This window comes from Scardinius erythrophthalmus, assembly GCF_964197995.2.
Source record: "Scardinius erythrophthalmus genome assembly, chromosome: 8".
Taxonomy (NCBI): Eukaryota; Metazoa; Chordata; class Actinopteri; order Cypriniformes; family Leuciscidae; genus Scardinius; species Scardinius erythrophthalmus.
The window spans coordinates 32,626,895-32,643,942 of record NC_138228.1 but is presented as its reverse complement, the minus strand read 5'-3'; the positions used below and the strand labels follow the sequence as shown (position 1 = coordinate 32,643,942).

At 38.2% G+C, this 17,048-nt stretch overlaps 2 long non-coding RNA genes across 3 annotated transcripts; both read left to right on the top strand.

The window, feature by feature from the left end:
• The first annotated feature begins 197 nt into the window (after positions 1-197).
• LOC308694507 lies at positions 198-1,690 on the top strand. The gene is made up of 5 exons (XR_014030613.1): positions 198-587; positions 674-790; positions 889-1,179; positions 1,279-1,417; positions 1,515-1,690. It is a non-coding gene; the product is annotated as an uncharacterized lncRNA (long non-coding RNA).
• Positions 1,691-13,941: 12,251 nt separating this feature from the next.
• On the top strand, positions 13,942-16,483 carry LOC308694576. 2 transcript variants are annotated; one of them, XR_014030620.1, is made up of 5 exons: positions 13,942-14,036; positions 14,831-15,007; positions 15,139-15,203; positions 15,632-15,732; positions 16,014-16,483. It is a non-coding gene; the product is annotated as an uncharacterized lncRNA (long non-coding RNA). The 2 variants fall into 2 exon arrangements; XR_014030621.1 differs by having other exon boundaries at positions 13,942-14,032; positions 16,014-16,266.
• Positions 16,484-17,048: the final 565 nt, after the last annotated feature.

The window sequence follows — 17,048 nt, the reverse complement described above, 5'->3', positions numbered from 1 at the left end:
TTGTTTTCTTTCCATGTTCCCCGAGGGGAATTATTTTGATGTAACACCTCACTCCGGTTCCGGGTGTAGCGGAGATATTGTTCAAACTAATTACCGCCGATGCACGGCAGGTGTGAGGGAGAGAGGAGCTGTGTTTGCACAGGCTTTCCACTTCACAAGAGGAGGATAAAAGAGCCATTCAGAGTCGAGTTGAGGTCGAGGTTGGAACTGGTAGAAGTCAATCGGTGTTCAGTTGATCAGTTGTTTGGCTGGGTCTCTGTTGTTGTGTTTTGGGGTAGAAGATCTCCTGTTTGAGCACTTATATTGGACGCTGTAATCCTGGAAATTCGTGTAAGTGAAGAACTGCCATTGGAGTCTGTCGTTTGGAACTGCTTGTGGAATATTACTGGATTGAACTGCTGCTTGGATCTGCGCTGGAAGAGGAAGAGAGAAAGATAAGTGAATTAATTACATCGTTGAATCAAATGTAAAGCTTGAAGAGAAGACTGTGAATGTGAGATTTACTATTGAGGAGGACATCTGTTTCAGATATGCTGGAGAGGAATTGAGAGTTGAATATTCCCATTGAAATGCATGGATGAAGCGAGGTTTCTGATCAGCCCTACTGTGTGTGAGTGATTTGCAGTTGTTTGCCTTACCCGATGCACGCTGAATTAATGCTGTGGATTTGTAGTGAACACGAGTGCTGTGTGCTATGCTGAGAAGAGTCTCCCAACGCCTGCTTTCATTCTTGTGAAATGATCTACTTGTCCCCATCCAAATTCCAGAACGATGCAACTGAACTGTTGAAGTAATGCTTTGTATTATCCTCTCTTCCACTGAGTATTGTTGTGAAGTAATCCCTCATTAAAGGCTCCTGTTAACCCTCTCTCTCTCTGAAATTACAAGTCTCGTGAAGAACCGTATGGCTGTGGAAAAGTCTAAACCGTTATACTTACTGATGGAGCTCTGAAGATGTACAACATCGCTGGTAAAGCTGCCTATTGAGTCTCTCGCTAATGTCTGATGAAAGTGTTTGATGCTGAGGGAAGAATCCTGAAGACCGCAGCAACGCTGTGAAGTGAGTTTTAAAGTCACGATTTCCCCTTCATGTTCTGATGAGAGAATCTCCGGTTAAGAGAAGAAACCTTACCTGTTACCTACCGTCTGAGTCCTGCAGATGTGCAGCAACGCTGTGAAGTGAGTTTTAAAGTCACAATTTCCCTTTTATGCCCTGATAAGAGAATCTGCTGTTAAGAGAAGAAATCTTACCTGTTACCCACCGTCTGAGTCCTGCAGGTGTGCAGCAACGCTGTGAAGTGAGTTTTAAAGTCACAATTCCCCTCTCACGTCCTGATAAGAGAAGCTGCTGTTAAGAGAAGAAATCTTACCTGTTACCTACCGTCTGAGTCCTGCAGATGTGTAGCAACGCTGTGAAGTAAGCTTTTAGAGTCACTGTCCCACCATTGTGCCCGACGACGTATCTGATACTGAGAAGAATACATTACCTGTTACTTACCGTCTGTGTCCTGCAGATGTCCAGCAACGCTGTGAAGTAAGCTTTTTAGAGTCACTATCGCTCCATTGTGACCCGAAGACAGTGGAGAATCGTTCCAGCGGCTACTCCGGTCCAATAGCCCGAGAAGACAGGAGTTGCTCATTCTTTCCTCAAGTTGATTACTATTCAATAAAGATTGTTACTTTTGAACTCAATTACTTGCCTCCTCCTTTGTCCGTCTGTTGCGTGCCTGTGGTGTCGGCTCCTCACGGTGGTGTCTGGAGTCAGGGGCGGCTGGTCATCTGAGTCCGCCCCGGCCTGCACCGGTGACACTAATATTATCGCATGGAATCCAATGTTGATGTTGAAATTCTGCAGCAGAGCGACGACATCTCAGATCATTATCTAGTCTTGTGTAAACTTCCTTTAGCCAAGGCTGCAAAGCCGACTCCGTGTTACAAATATGTTAGACCTATCACTTCTGCCTCTAAAGATTGCTTTATTAATAATCTTCCTGATCAGTTTCATCATCTCAGCATCCCAGATAGCTTAGAAGAACTCGATATAGCGACATAAACTTTTAACTCTCTCTTTTCCAGCACTTTAGACACAGTTGCTCCGTTGCGCTTAAGAAGATTAAAGAAAATAGTCCAACGCCATGGTACAACGAGCACACTCAGGCCCTTAAGAGAGCAGCAAGAAAAATGGAGTGAAACTGGAAGAAAACAAAACTAGAGGTATTTTGCATTTCATGGAAGGAGAGCTCGATTGCATACAGAGAGGCCTTAAAAGCTGCTAGATCTGCTTATTTTTCAACCATATTAGAAGAAAATAAACAAAACCCTAGGTATTTATTTGAAACAGTGACTAAAATAATGAATAATAAAGCTTCAAGCCCAGAAGTTTCCAAGCAGCACAGCAGTAATGACTTTATGAACTTCTTCACTTATAGAATTGATAATAATAATATTATAACTATGCAACCATCTACTGCAGTATCGCATCAGGGAGTGCATTGTTGTCTCCCAAAGGAAACATTTTATTCATTCACTGCTATAGGAGAGGAAGAATTTTCTAAACTCGTTAAATCATCTAAATCGACAACATACCGACCCTATACCGACTAAGCTACTGAAAGAGATGCTTCCAGAGGTCATCCTCTTTTTAATATCATTAATTCATCTTTGTCAATAGGATACATACCAAAAACTTTTAAGCTGGCTATGATTAAACCGCTTGTTAAAAAAACGCAACTTGATCATACAGAATTAGTCAATTACAGACCGATCTCAAATTTATCTTTTCTGTCAAAGATACTAGAAAAGGCAGTATCCTCACAACTATGTTGCTTTTTAGAAAGAAATGATATCTGCGAGGATTTTCAGTCAGGAAATAGACTGTACCATAGTACTGAGACTGCTCTCATTAGAGTCACAATTGATTTGCTCTTATCCAATCGTGGTTGTATCTCGCTATTGGTGTTACTCAATCTTAGTGCTGCACTTGATACTATTGACCACAGCCTTCTTTTAAATAGACTCGAAAATTATGTTGGCATTAGTGGAATTGCATTAGCATGGTTTAAATCATACTTATCTGACCATTATCAGTTTGTAGCAGTAAATGAAGAGATGTCTTATCGATCACAAGTTCAGTATGGCGTACCACAAGGCTCAGTACTAGGACTGTTGCTGTTCACTCTGTACATGCTACCCTTAGGAGATATCATTAGGAAGCATGGCATTAGTTTTCACTGTTATGCTGATGGTACTCAGCTCTATATTTCTTCACGCCCTAACTTACCAATTCACAAAATTAACGGAATGTATAGCTGATTGGATGACTTAATTTCCTACTACTTCATTCTGAAAAAACAGAGATTCTAATTATTGGACAAAAAACTTCCTCACGTAATAACCTAGAATACTGTCTAACACTTGATGGCTGCTCTGTCAAGTCTTCGTCGTCGGATAGGAACCTGGGTGTGCTCTTTGATACCAATCTTTCATTTGAAAGTCGCGTGTCTAGTATCTGTAAAACTGCATTTTTCCATCTTAAAAAATATATCTAAATTATGTCATATGCTGTCATTGACAAATGTGGAACAATTAGTTCATGCGTTCATGACATCAAGGCTAGATTATTGTAATGCTCTTATGAGTGGTTACCCTGCACGCTTAATAAAAAAATTACAGGTGGTCCAAAACGCAGCAGCTCGAGTTCTTACCAGAACCTATGACCATATTAGCCCCGTTCTGTCAACATTGCATTGGCTCCCTATTAAACATCGTATACATTTTAAAATATTGCTGATTACTTACAAAGCACTAAATGGTTTAGCTCCCCAGTACTTGAGCAAGCTCTTAATGCATTATAATCCTTCACATCTATTGCGATCTCAAAATTCCGGCCAGTTGATAATACCTAGAATATCAAAATCGACTGCTGGCGGTAGATCTTTTTCCTGTTTAGCACCAAAACTTTGGAACAGTCTTCCTAACATTGTCCGGGAAGCAGACACACTCTGTCAGTTCAAAGCTAGACTAAAAACACATCTCTTTGACCTAGCATACACATAACACTTTATAGACTTCTATAATTCAATGGTAGGCTGCATAGATTAGATCAGCCGGAACCGGGAACACTCCCCATAAATCCTGATGTACTCGTTACATCAGAAAAAAATGGCATCTATGCTAATATTAGTCTCTCTGTTTATCCCGAGGTTTACCACAGTCCGCCGGATACAGGCCGTATCCAGATCTGATAAAGGACCTGCGCCTAGATGCGACGACAGCGCAGTCCTGAAGTGTCAACTAGTCTGCCCCCTGTGAAGGCCATCCTCCCCTCCCTTAACCTCTCTACAGATAAAGCGTTGTTGGGATAATTCCAGTTCACGTGGCTACGCGGAAGCGATTACATTCTGTGTCATACATTTTAAGGCCAGACAAGTAGTTAGTTGAGGGTTGGTTTTTAGGGAAGGACTACACGCCTGTGCACATATATTCAAACGCGCATACCTATAGACTGAACACGTAATACGCATGTGCACGTCATCAGCGTTCTCACAGGTTCTTGTTTTTGAAGTTTGCATAGAGAGAACTGTGTTGTGTTAGCGGCCCCTAAGTTAATAACTAATGATCGTTGCAACAGAAGTGAATCAATCAAAACTAAATTTAGCTGGACAATAACTTTATTCTTGAGCTGCTATAAAGCCAAAACATCTATGTTACTTAAATGTCCGATTATCACTGTAAAGCCACTTTGGAACAATCTACACTGTTAAAAGCGCTATATAAATGAAGATGACTTGACTTGTCTTGACTCGACTCATTTGTAAATGCATTGGATTGTGAAAAAAGGGGGAAAATATCAAAAGAGAATCTCAAAACAAGTGGGAGAAAAGAGAGAAAGACAGTGTTATAGATTTGGGCGAAAAGATCATTTCACCAAAGACCCAAAGACCTGGGTAAAGAGACGGCTACTAAACTGGGAGTATTGAAAGTTGGGGTTAATATAGCTACAATCAGTGACGTGGCAAGCCGAATTCGGGAACATTTTCCGGTTCTGTTTAAGGGAGTTGGAAAACTTAACACCAAACAGATAATTTTACCCACTGATAACACAGTGATGCCTATAGCTCAACCATTACGCCAAACTTATTACTATAGACGGAGGTTACGTTCAAGAAGAAGTTCGACAATAACCCCGCCCCCAGCCCCAGACGTAAGCATGACGTGGTAAAAGAACGGTTCTAGTCCAGCAAAGAGTTGGTGCCACTTTGGAACCAATTTTCCTGGCCAAAAACTGGTTCTTTGGCTGTCGAAACACAAAGAACTGGTTCGCGAGTAGGCACCGGCTCCGAACCGGCACCAGCACTGCCTTGGTGGAATGAGAGAAGCAGTGGAACGTAAGATTCAGCAGCTTCTAGAGCTGGATATTATTGAACCAGTCTCTGGCGCCACCCCATGGGTAAATCCGGTAGTTATTATACCTAAGCCTGACAATGACATTAGGCTATGCTTGGATATGAGGCAGCCAAATAAAGCCATAATTCAGGGCAGATATCTGATTCCAACTGTAGACGAGCTCCTTCAAAGTATGAATGGCTCCTCCGTTTTCAGTAAGCTTGACCTTAAATGGGGTTACAACCAACTAGAGATTACACCATAGCCCAGAGGTATTACCACATTTGCAGTACACAATGGCAGAGGTGGAAAGTAACGAATTACATTTACTCGCGTTACTGTAATTGAGTAGTTTTTTTGTGTATTTCTACTTTTTTAAGTAGTTTTTAAAATCTGTAATTTTACTTTTACTTAAGTATGTTTTGTTTAAAGTATTGTAATTCGCTACATTTTAAAACATATCCGTTACTGAGTAAAAAAAAAAAAAAAAAACATTATTAAAAAAACATTAACTAGCCTACTATGGGTAAAACAGCGCGCGCGCTCGTGCTCAGCATTGATTGATTGAAGGGCGGGAGTCGGGAGAACAGACACGAAAAAACCACAAACAATATGGAGACGGACAACACAGATTCTTTACACACACACACGTGAGGCGAACCCCTGGTAAGTATGGGGATACTTGGATATAGAAAAACGAACGCGTGGTTGTCCTCGAGGCTCGAGCATAGCCTATTCATTTTGCAAAAATTGTGGACGCAAATTGGCTGCAAAAGAAGGAAACACATAGAACGTGTTCGGGAACACCATCCCTCCGTGCAGATTAAGATATGTCCCGTTTATAATTTAAGGTCGAAGAATTTCTGTTATGCAGAGGGAATCCCGGAGTTTCATTATCATGAAAATGGAATTTACAGTAACGCAGACGTCACGTAAAACACATGAAAGTAAAGCTGTACAATAAATCAAATTGCGACATGGTCTGTAGTCTATATATTAAAGCACAAGAGACTGCTATATAAATGTATAATCTGCGTGTCTGTCTGTGTGAATCAGTGCGAATGAGACGAGCCGTTTACATACTCAAGTATGCGACGCGCTAATGGTGTTTTCAGCATCTCACAAACAATATGAGAACATGAAAACATGAACATCTCCAGAGCTGCTCTGAGAGAATGACCTTTGAGAAAAACCTTGTCAAATAGCCTACACTCTGAAACAGGACTTCATTGCAACCCATCAAAATAAAAGTTTGGTTTAACTACAAAGAAATGATGACATAACTGTTGTGGGCCTACAATAGAATTTCTCATAATAATATTAACAACAACAATAATAATACAGTTTATTTAAATATTATTTAAGGATTTTTTTTTTGTCCATGGTTTAATTGAGTAAATCTGTTTTGCAGCACTTTGCCAAAAAATAAAAGGTTAAAAAAATGTGTTAAACTTTTATTTGATTACCACCGTTTGGATAATATATTTGTTTTAAATCATAAAAAGAAAAAGGATTTTTCTGAATTAAATACATTTCATAGAAGTCTATTGTTCTTGAACATTTTAATAAATTATTAATGATAAAAAATAAGTTGTTAAATGAGTAGTTAAAATGAAAATTACCCCATGATTTATCAGCCCTGAAACCATCCTATAGGTGTAGGCTATATAACTTTCTTCTTTGTTCTTTCAGACGAATACAATCGGAATTATATTAATAAACACTCTGATGCTTCTGAGCTTTATAATGGCAGTGGATTGCAACCATCAGTTTAAAGCTCAAAAAAGTACGCCATACGCAGTCTACTTACACCTTAAACGCAACTTATTCAACTCATGACATCAGAAGTAGTGTAGTGCGTCCTGGCGTAGCGTAAATATCAGCAGTATGTCGCATTACTCACATAAGTTGCGCTTTAGATTTAAGTCGAATACATATGTTCGTTTGGCCGGAAGCTAGTTATTTTACTTCATAAAGATTTAAATATGAATATCTTTCTTACACAAACTCAACGTTTTGTTTCAGAAGGCCTTTATTAACCCCCCGTTGCCATGTGGAGCACTTTTATGATGGATGGATAGATGCACTTTTATGAGCTTCAAACTGATGGTTGCAATCCACAGCCATTATCAAGCTAGGAAGCGTCAGGGTGTTTATTAATATCAGAGGCTTCCTTCACCTCTGTACAGATAAAACATTATCAAAATGATTCCAGTTCGCATGGATACGCGGAAGCGACACATTTTTTTTTGTATTATGCAGGCCAGACAAGTAATTTGGTGAGGTCAATTTGTAAAGAAAGACTACTCGCATGCACACATTCAAATTTTAAAGCTTGCACCTTGTAACTTATTTCAAGGTTTACATTCTTGAGCTCCAAACACTGTTGTCGTGCAAATGAACGGCCAGAACACATTAAAGTTTTCTGTTTTCTGTTAAAGCGGTGTCGTGTTAGCGGCCCCTAAGTTAACAACTAATGTGCTTTTCGCAACTAATGAATCAATCAAAAATTAATGAATCAAAAACTAACTTTAGCTGGACAATAACTTTATTCTAGAGCGGCTGTAAAGCCAAAACACTCTCTGTTACTGTAATCTCCTATTATCTCTGTAAAGCTGCTTTGAAACAATCTATATTGTTAAAGCGCTGTATAAATGAAGGAGACTTGACTTAATATAATTCTGATTGTATTCGTCTGAAAGAAGAATGTCATATACATGGCTTGAGGGTGAGTAAATCATTTGGGCTGGTTTCATTTTAAAGTGAACTACTCCTTTAATCAAATTCACAATCATTTATTGAAATTAGTTGATTAGACATGTTTTATTGAAATTTTAATAAACAAAACAAATGTTCCCAAAAATACTGTTTTCATCCATTTACTGTAACTCATTTTAACTGATGATAATAATAACCCTAATTTAATAATACAGTTTTTATATTTAATAATTTTTTAATACCATTATATTTCCGGAGTCGGTTATCATACTGTGAAAATCTCATACCATTACAACCCTACTCGGGGGACTCCCCAACCCACCCCCGCTGTTAAAAAAGTAACTCAGTAACTTTTACTCTGAGTACATTTTAAATGAGCTACTTTTTACTTTTACTTGAGTAGATTTTTCGACTGGTACTTTTACTTGTACTTAAGTAAAAAAAAATTGTAGTAATAGTACTTTTACTTGAGTAGAATATTTTATTACTCTTTCCACCTCTGCACAATGGCACATATCGCTACAAGAGACTGATCTTCGGAGTGTCATCGGCCAGTGAGCAATATCAACACGATGTTGAGTCAGCACTCGTCGGTATCGAGGGTGTGGAGAATATCTCTGACGACATCATTATACATGCTCCATCCCAAAAAATACATGATCAGAGACTACATGCAGTCTTACAGAGGCTTGTGAGTTGTGGTTTGACACTCAATGAGGAAAAGTGCCAATACAATATGAATAAGCTAGTGTTCATGGGAATGCTGCTTTCCGAAAAAGGGATAGGCCCAACAGCTGAAAGGGTTCGTGCTGTGGTCAAGGCCAGAGAGCCAGAGAATGCATCAGATGTACAAAGCTTCCTGTGATTGGTGGGATATAGCAGTTGGTTCATCCCACAATTTGCTTCCGTCACTGAACCGCTAAGGAGACTGACAAAGAAGGAAACTCCATTCAAGTTTGTTACTGAACAAAGATGGGCATTTGAAGCCTTAAAGCAGAAGTTAGCTGAGGCCGGAACCCTTGCTTACTTTGACAAGAGAGCACCGACCAAGGTCATTGCAGATGCGAAGTCCGGTAGGCATTGGGGCTGTGTTGATTCAAGAACAAAACAGAGAAAGTGTCCCCATACGTCATTCGCGGCTTTACTGAATGTGAACAAAGATAGTCACATATGGAACAGGAAGCATTATCCTTAGTATGGGCATGTGAGAGACTCCATCCATACATATATGGAAAAAAATTCAACCTGGTCACGGACCATAAGCCACTTGAAATGATCCATGGGCCGCAGTCAAAACCATGAGCTCGTATCGAGAGGTGGTTGTTAAGACTACAACCATATGATTTTTGTGTTGTCCACATCCCCGGCAAGCAAAATATAGCAGATCCACTTTCACGTCTCGTCTTTGGAAAGACGGGAAAACAGACACATAAGCATGGAGCTGAAGAGTATGTGAGATTTGTGGCTGTGAATGCTACTCCCAGCGCACTCACGACAAGAACTGTTGAAGCATCAGGAATAGATGATGAGTTAAGGAAGGTCAGACTGGCCATACAAACTGGTCGTTTTGATGAATGCAAGTCATTGTCAATGAGTTAAGTGTGATCGGACAATTAGTTTTAAGGGGTACACGCATCGTATTACCACAGTCACTCAGAGCGAGAGCTTTAAACCTAGTTCACGAAGGACATTTGGGCATGGTAGGCACCAAACAGAACCTTTGAAGTAAAGTGTGGTGGCCTGCCATGGATAAGGATGCAGAGAGAGGCACGTCAGGTCATGCCACGCATGTCAGGGGGAAACTACCCACGAAATGACCAGGAGGTAAGACAGGGTTGCCAACTCTCACGCATCTGGCGTGACACTCACGCTTTCAGCATCAATCTCACGCTCTCACGCACACGCAAGAAATGTCACGCCAAAATCCATTTTTCTCCCCTCTCAATCTGTTAATTTTCTGTTGATGACTAGACCACAGCGTATTAATGACAGGAGAGGAGTTTAAGGCCCACACAGTTGTAATATCTGCCTACAATGTTCTCACTGCAGTATTCTCTGAACGTTGATTAGCTGAAAACCTTGCACCTGATACGTCAGTTGCGTGTGAGAAGTTCAGAGAGAGTTCAGAGCATAGGTTCGGAGTCGGAGCCACTGATGCGCGTTTGAAAGTTTGGATGACAATCAAGGTAAGCAGATAACACAATGGTGTGCCTTTCACTCACGGGCGTAATGTCCTATGTGGACATGTCATACTTATCTGACATACCCCCCCCCCCTTTTCGAAATCCCGTTTGTCCCCCCGTTAGTCAGTTTGTTATGATTTTTTAACCGCACGCCGTCATCGCCAAAGAGAAGCAGGACCGAGCAGGACATGGAGCACCTGCCTGCGTCAAGGAACGTCGCTTGCACACACAAAAAATACCTCACTGAAAGTTATAATGAGCAGAGCAGGTATCGCGCTGTCTGTGAATGTCCTGACGCACGCACACACACACACTACGCTCAGAAAGACTCGCGCTAGTATTGAGCGCACAGACAGCGCGTCAGAATCAGTTTTGCTGGGCAGTTCTCTTTCGCGCTTGAACGAACAATAACACATGCCAAAATGTCAGTTTTGTCGAGTATCCTCATAACAATAAGCTGTCTTAAATTAGTTACATAAAGTCTTAAATGAACAAGAGTAAATGAGAAAATGAGATGCGTGAGAGCCTGTCAGCAGCGGCAGATTTTAAAGTGACAGCAGCCACTAATTCTGTAGTCAGTAAAGTTAACCAAAGAACAAAGGGAACAGAGACAATCACTAACTGCTCTTGACTAAAGAACGTTTGCAGCTTTAATAAGGATTCATCTAATTTAATTAATAATTTATGCAGTGCGGACTGTTTGATAACCTAATTCAATTTCTGTATATTTCATACCTGTTATACAGGAAGGGCACATGTAAATATTACATTTATTTTTGGGTTTATGTGAGGAAAGTTTTAAGTTCACTTATATTAAAAGTTGTTATTATTTTCAAAAGTAAAAAATCATTTTCATGGAGACATCAGTAGCTACAGTGATACTGGCCTTCATTCATAAAAAAATTGTTTAAAATATTCTGTCTTTATGTTGTTTCTATATTACAGTGGAAATTGAGACTCACATTATTTAAATTTTATTTGCACACAAAACATTAATGGTGAAAAACATTTTTGACTTTATAAAATGATTCTCTCAAGTCTTGGCAATTGGCCCCTATTAAACAATAAAGAAAGTAAGACATATTTTTCTTACATAGTTTAGTAGCCTACTATATTCTTTTTGGCAGAATTTATCATTATAATCAACTTAATTATTTCCTGGATTTTGTATCACCATAGTCCCTAAAGGTATGTAAATGCAGGAAATGTGATTAAAATTGTGAAAAACATTTTTGCTTTTTTTAAAGTGCAAAAACTTTTTCCCCCATTTTGTGTGATGATCAAAAAAATGATCAAAGGTTGCCCAGATTGTGTTGAGCCTGCCACAGTCAAATGCGGATGCTGAGCGAACCTTTTCAGTTATTGGCCTAAACAAGACTGACACCAGGAACAGACTGTCACTTGATGGCACCCTGTGAGTGATGGGAAGTTCGGATCATTTTACTCACTCGTTTGTTCGATCTTGTTCATTAAAATGAACGAATCTTTTTTCGAGTTATTTCATTAATTTAAGGTTTAAATGTTATACTTTTAACAGCCGAATTCCCCGGACACATCCACCTACGCAATCTTTATCATATTCTGAATTAAGAAATCATTAAAATGCAGTCAAAAATAATTTACAGGAAACATAAATAATTACTTTACGAGTCTTTCGTTCATTTGTCACGTGACAGACGTTCATGACACCTGTTGTGCCGAATTTAGACCCCCTGCCAAATTATTACCCCCCTCGTTGAAGTCAGTACCGATTGCCTAATCCTAATCCTAACCCCACCCCCACAACTAATCCTAAACCTACCAATACTAGGGGGGTAATAATTTGGCAGGAGTCAAAATTCGGCACGACACCGGATTGAACCCTGCTTCAGATACGAGTCTCCTGCAGAGGTAGTGAAGCAGGCCAACTCTGCCACTGTGGCATAGGCTACAACAGGCCTTATGTGTGAAACTTGTGTTGTGGTTTTCTGGGGAGGTGGAGTAACTATTATGTGTCCCTTTTGTTTTGAGTTTTTTTTTATTGTTTTGATGTTGTTGTTTTACATGTTTATTTAATCACCTCTATCTTTATTTTTTTTTATAGTGCAATCAATAAATTAATTGTACATTTTGAAAACTTTTTTTTTTTTTTCATAAATCAGGGTTTATACTAAGTAAACAAGGACTGATTTTTTTTTAATTAGGGTTAGGGTTAGGCCCGCGCACTGATGTTTTACAGAGTCTCACTCCAGCTAAAGTCCCAAAGTTGGCAACTCTGGGTAAGAGATCATGATGCAGAGCAAAAAGGTAAAACCAAGCTTTACGCAGACCACCGCAGAGGGGCAAAATGCTCACAGCTGGATGTGGGAGATCAGGTTCTAGCGAGGCAAGAAAAGACAGATAAACTGACAACTGCATTCAGTCAAGTCCCATACACTGTCGTGTCCAAAAAGGGAAATTCTGTGACTATTGAAGATTAAGGGGGAGCACAATATAAAAGGATCACAACGTTTGTGAAGAAATTCTTCAGCGGGAATGCAAGTGACAGTCCAGTAGAACGGCAAAGCCAAGCAGAGACAGAACCAGTCAAATCAGGGACAGAGAACACTGGGCAAATGATGTCTGACAAAATGCATACCCAGAGTGTGCCACTAGGTGGTGTGGTGGCTCCACAAATGAGACCACATGAGACAAATCAGATTGCCGGAGAGATTTAAAGACTTTAGTGTTGAGTGATCCTGTTGATGAAATTGCAGGCACTGAGATGTTATGCATATACATATTTTCACTGTGTTCACATTACATTTATATTTAAAAGATGTTTAAAATCAATACCCAGCAAACATTGTTTCGACGGCGACGTCCTGTCCCTGGCCAAAAATAGTCGCGGTAGGACGACAAAATATGCAAAAAATTGTAACAAAAAATATTTCTTAAAAATGCATTCAAATACGTTTGTACATGTCTACAATTCTCTGTGGTTGCATGTAAAGTTGTTTCTTTGACTTTTAGCTGCGTGTAGTTCAAAATATACCCTGTTGTGATTCAGTTGTGAAAGGACGTCCAGCAGGTGACGTCTTCTACACGTGCATTTATAGTCCATCGTCAACCTCTTTAAAATCCTTATGAAATATGCAAAAGCCATTGTGCTTACACATTCACATTCTACAGTAATTTATTTAAGTGCCCAATTATTTTTTAAGAGGTTGTTAATAGTCGTCCACTGACGTCCTTTAAACGTTTAGTAAGACCCAAACAAACCAGCACGGAAATCTTAATAAAAAAAAAAACCTCAGTTTGTTTTACATCTTTTTTTTATGTCAAATTCTATTCAAAAAGTGCCCCTGTAGTTAAGTAATTGTGAAATCACTGCATTTACTCATTATTCCACCAGTTTCCCATACATTACAGTATGATTTCATTATTTTGTTTATATAATTATTAAATATATATAGGCTATATCCATAAGTTATTCATACGTTATTCATAAAGACACAATTTAAAGTCTGAGCTGGATGCAAAAACTGCTGCCAAGATGTTGTAACAAATCTCGCGATATGATATCCCTATAGCAGATAATCTCGCGATATGACAGTTTGTATACTCAACATTCCAGATCAGTAGGTGGCGGTAATGCATCTTTTTATGCTGGTTTGGCAAAACCGCCAAAAACACCAGAAGAAGAGGAGTGAGCAGACATTCTCTGGCGTATTTCTATCTACAACACGAGGAGTTTTTTGCGTTTACGAATCATTAAAAATTTACTGGTGGGTAAGTACATTTTGAGGTATTTTATTAATGTATTTTATTTTTACTTGTTTTACTCGGAACAAAAATCCTAAAGCAGGTATAAGCACGCTGTCAAGTAAGTTAAATTAAGTTTGGCTGAAGTTAGCTAGTATGCTAAAAGGTAATGTTTAATGCTAGGGCCTTTTTTAACCCTAAAAACAAACTCATCTGTGGCAAAATAAAACGTTTATGGAACTTAAAAATTGAAGTAACCACCTTTCGAATATTTTCACAGAATGTTAAAGTGTGTTTGTGTTATGAGATACATAAATAATGATATATTCAGTATAGTACACACACACACACACACACATGTGTATATATATATATATATATATATATATGTATATATATATATATATATATATATATATATATATATATATATATATATATATATCTTTATTATTAGGGAAACTTCTTGAGAAAAATGTGGGATTACTTTGCTTAAGCAAACCTCTTGGTGGTAAATTGATTCAGTAAAGACAAAAATTTGCATAAAAGGAAAAAACAGTAGTTAAATGGATATTTACTTTGATATCAAAGACATGCAGCACATAAGAGCACATTGGTTAATTAAACATGTTTAAAGATTAAAATAAAAAGTGCTACTCAGATGTAGCATTCTGACAGTTCATTTCTGAAAATAAATTAAATGAAAGGCACTGCAATGTTAAAACTGTAGGAGGAGCTGATGAATAATTCACTGAAATCTGTAAATTAATTCGAACATGGCTGACTTCAATAAGTGGTTTAAAAGTATTTTGTCATTTTAGATTTGCTAAACATGTCCTCTGACTATCAAAGAAAGTGGAGACGTCGAAGGGCAAGAGTTGACTGCCATTCTTGACCCTGGAAAGTCGTCATCATCATCGTTTACGAGACTAGAGTCTGAAAGTGACCTGAAATCCTTTGAAGAGTGCATGAAAGATGACCAAAAGAAGTGGATCTGTGTAAGTTTAAATTGTGATGAGGATTTGGGGTATATTTCCAGATATACATAAATGCATATGTACGTGCACACACAGATAAGTGTTATTTAAATATCATATTACATTTCTTTTGATTGTGGTGTCACTTTTAGGTTCAGCAACTGTCCAGAGTTGGCGGAATGTCTGTCAGAGACTGTGTAAACAAAGTCATGAACAGGTATGTATTTACCTAGCATTGTTTGTGTGTTTAGCTGTGTCATATTTCAGAAAAAATGACAATAATAACAGTAGCTACAATAATGACCTCAACCTTTGATAATACTATAATTATGTCACGCATTATATCTACTTATATAATTGCCAGTTTTTGTGTCAAATAAGTTTAAATGTCTGTGCTAAATCAGGCTGTTCGTAGGACTTTAAACAAGATATAAAAACCATAATGTTAGTGTAAGAAATGAATGAGTTATTACGTGTCACAAAAACTTTGGATAGGGACAGAGGCAGAGCATTTATTACATGATAGACTAGTGGTTGTGAAAGTGTATGTTTTAACACTGCATGCAACTGTCAAGCTGCACAGTACTGCTAATTTGCAATGCATTTTAATATTATGAAGTAAATCCTGAATTGTTTATTTCTCAGAATCATGTCAAATGCCTTAATGGCAAAATTCAACATGAGGGGTGGTGGCCAGCTGGAAAAGAAGGCATTCAAGGCTACACCTTTATATAATATAATACAAGGTAATTTGTGACACACATTGTATGTTCCTTGTGTCTTATTTATTTAAAAGTCCTATTTTTATCAGAAATGTCCAAACGCATAATAAACATGTTTTTAGTCCCAGTGTACTCGTATGTGGACATGTATGAAATCAACATCCTGTGTCATGAATTAAATCTTCATTTTAAATTTTTAAGTCTTGTTCGACTGCATTGTACAATTAGTTTGATAAACAAAAACACTTTCTAAATAAGTGCTTGTTTAACTTCTTGCTTTTTACATTCATATTCTCTTCCCTCAGATGCTGTGAAGAGGTGGAGCCCAAATGCTACTGACTTGGAAATTGACGTAGCAATGGCGGAACACTTGAAACATGCTCCAGGAAGAGCTGGGGGTGGGAGTTATAAGTAAATGGTGGTAAACCTAATGGCAAAGTTACTGAATCAGTGTTTAACCTGTTTATTGTTATACTTTATAAATAAATATACATACACACACACACAAAATATGCAATTATGTTGTGGAGCACTAAAATAAAATAGAATTTTTTTTGGAAAAGAATGGTGTGTTTATATTTATATCCTGTGTTTTTATGTTGTTTGATTAAAAACTACACATTAATTTAAAAATACTGAAAACACAATTACCGCAGATTTGGTTAACTAAATTGCAATACTTGTAGAGTCTTGTTTGAATGTTTAATAACTGGAAGATATTATTCAAAAATGTTAAGTTCATGGTATCTTGTGGTAAAGTAAAATATTTAAGCTCACAAATGTGTTATTGGTTGTAAAGTACACGTGGGAAAAACATTTTATAGACGTCCAGGTCGGACTGGACCGCTTTTGGACCTTTTTGGAACCTTAGTCAAGTTCAGCAAATGTGTAAACCTCGAGACATAATGCATTTCACGATGTTAGACAATATGGTATGTATGTTTATTTTATATTTTAATGTACACACGTAAATTATGCAGCAGTACATCTTATTATAAACATCCAGAAGATGACCTATTTAGACGTCCGTGGACGTCCAGAAAAGACGTGCATTTCACGGCCAGAAGACGTCAAAGACGTCGGTTCAACTTTCATTTCGGAACTATTTTTCAACCATAACGGGACGTGACGAAGGGACGTCTTTTCAACGGTCTTTACACGTCTCAATGTTTGCTGGGTATGTCCTCAGTCTACAACAGAAATGTAAAAGGAAGTTTAACATTGAAAAAAAAAAGAGGTCCATGTTCTTAAGTTATCACTTCTGTTGGTGGAACGTTGATAGGTTATATTGATTATGACAGTTGAATAAGTTTACAATTTTTTCTATGCAATTTTCTCGA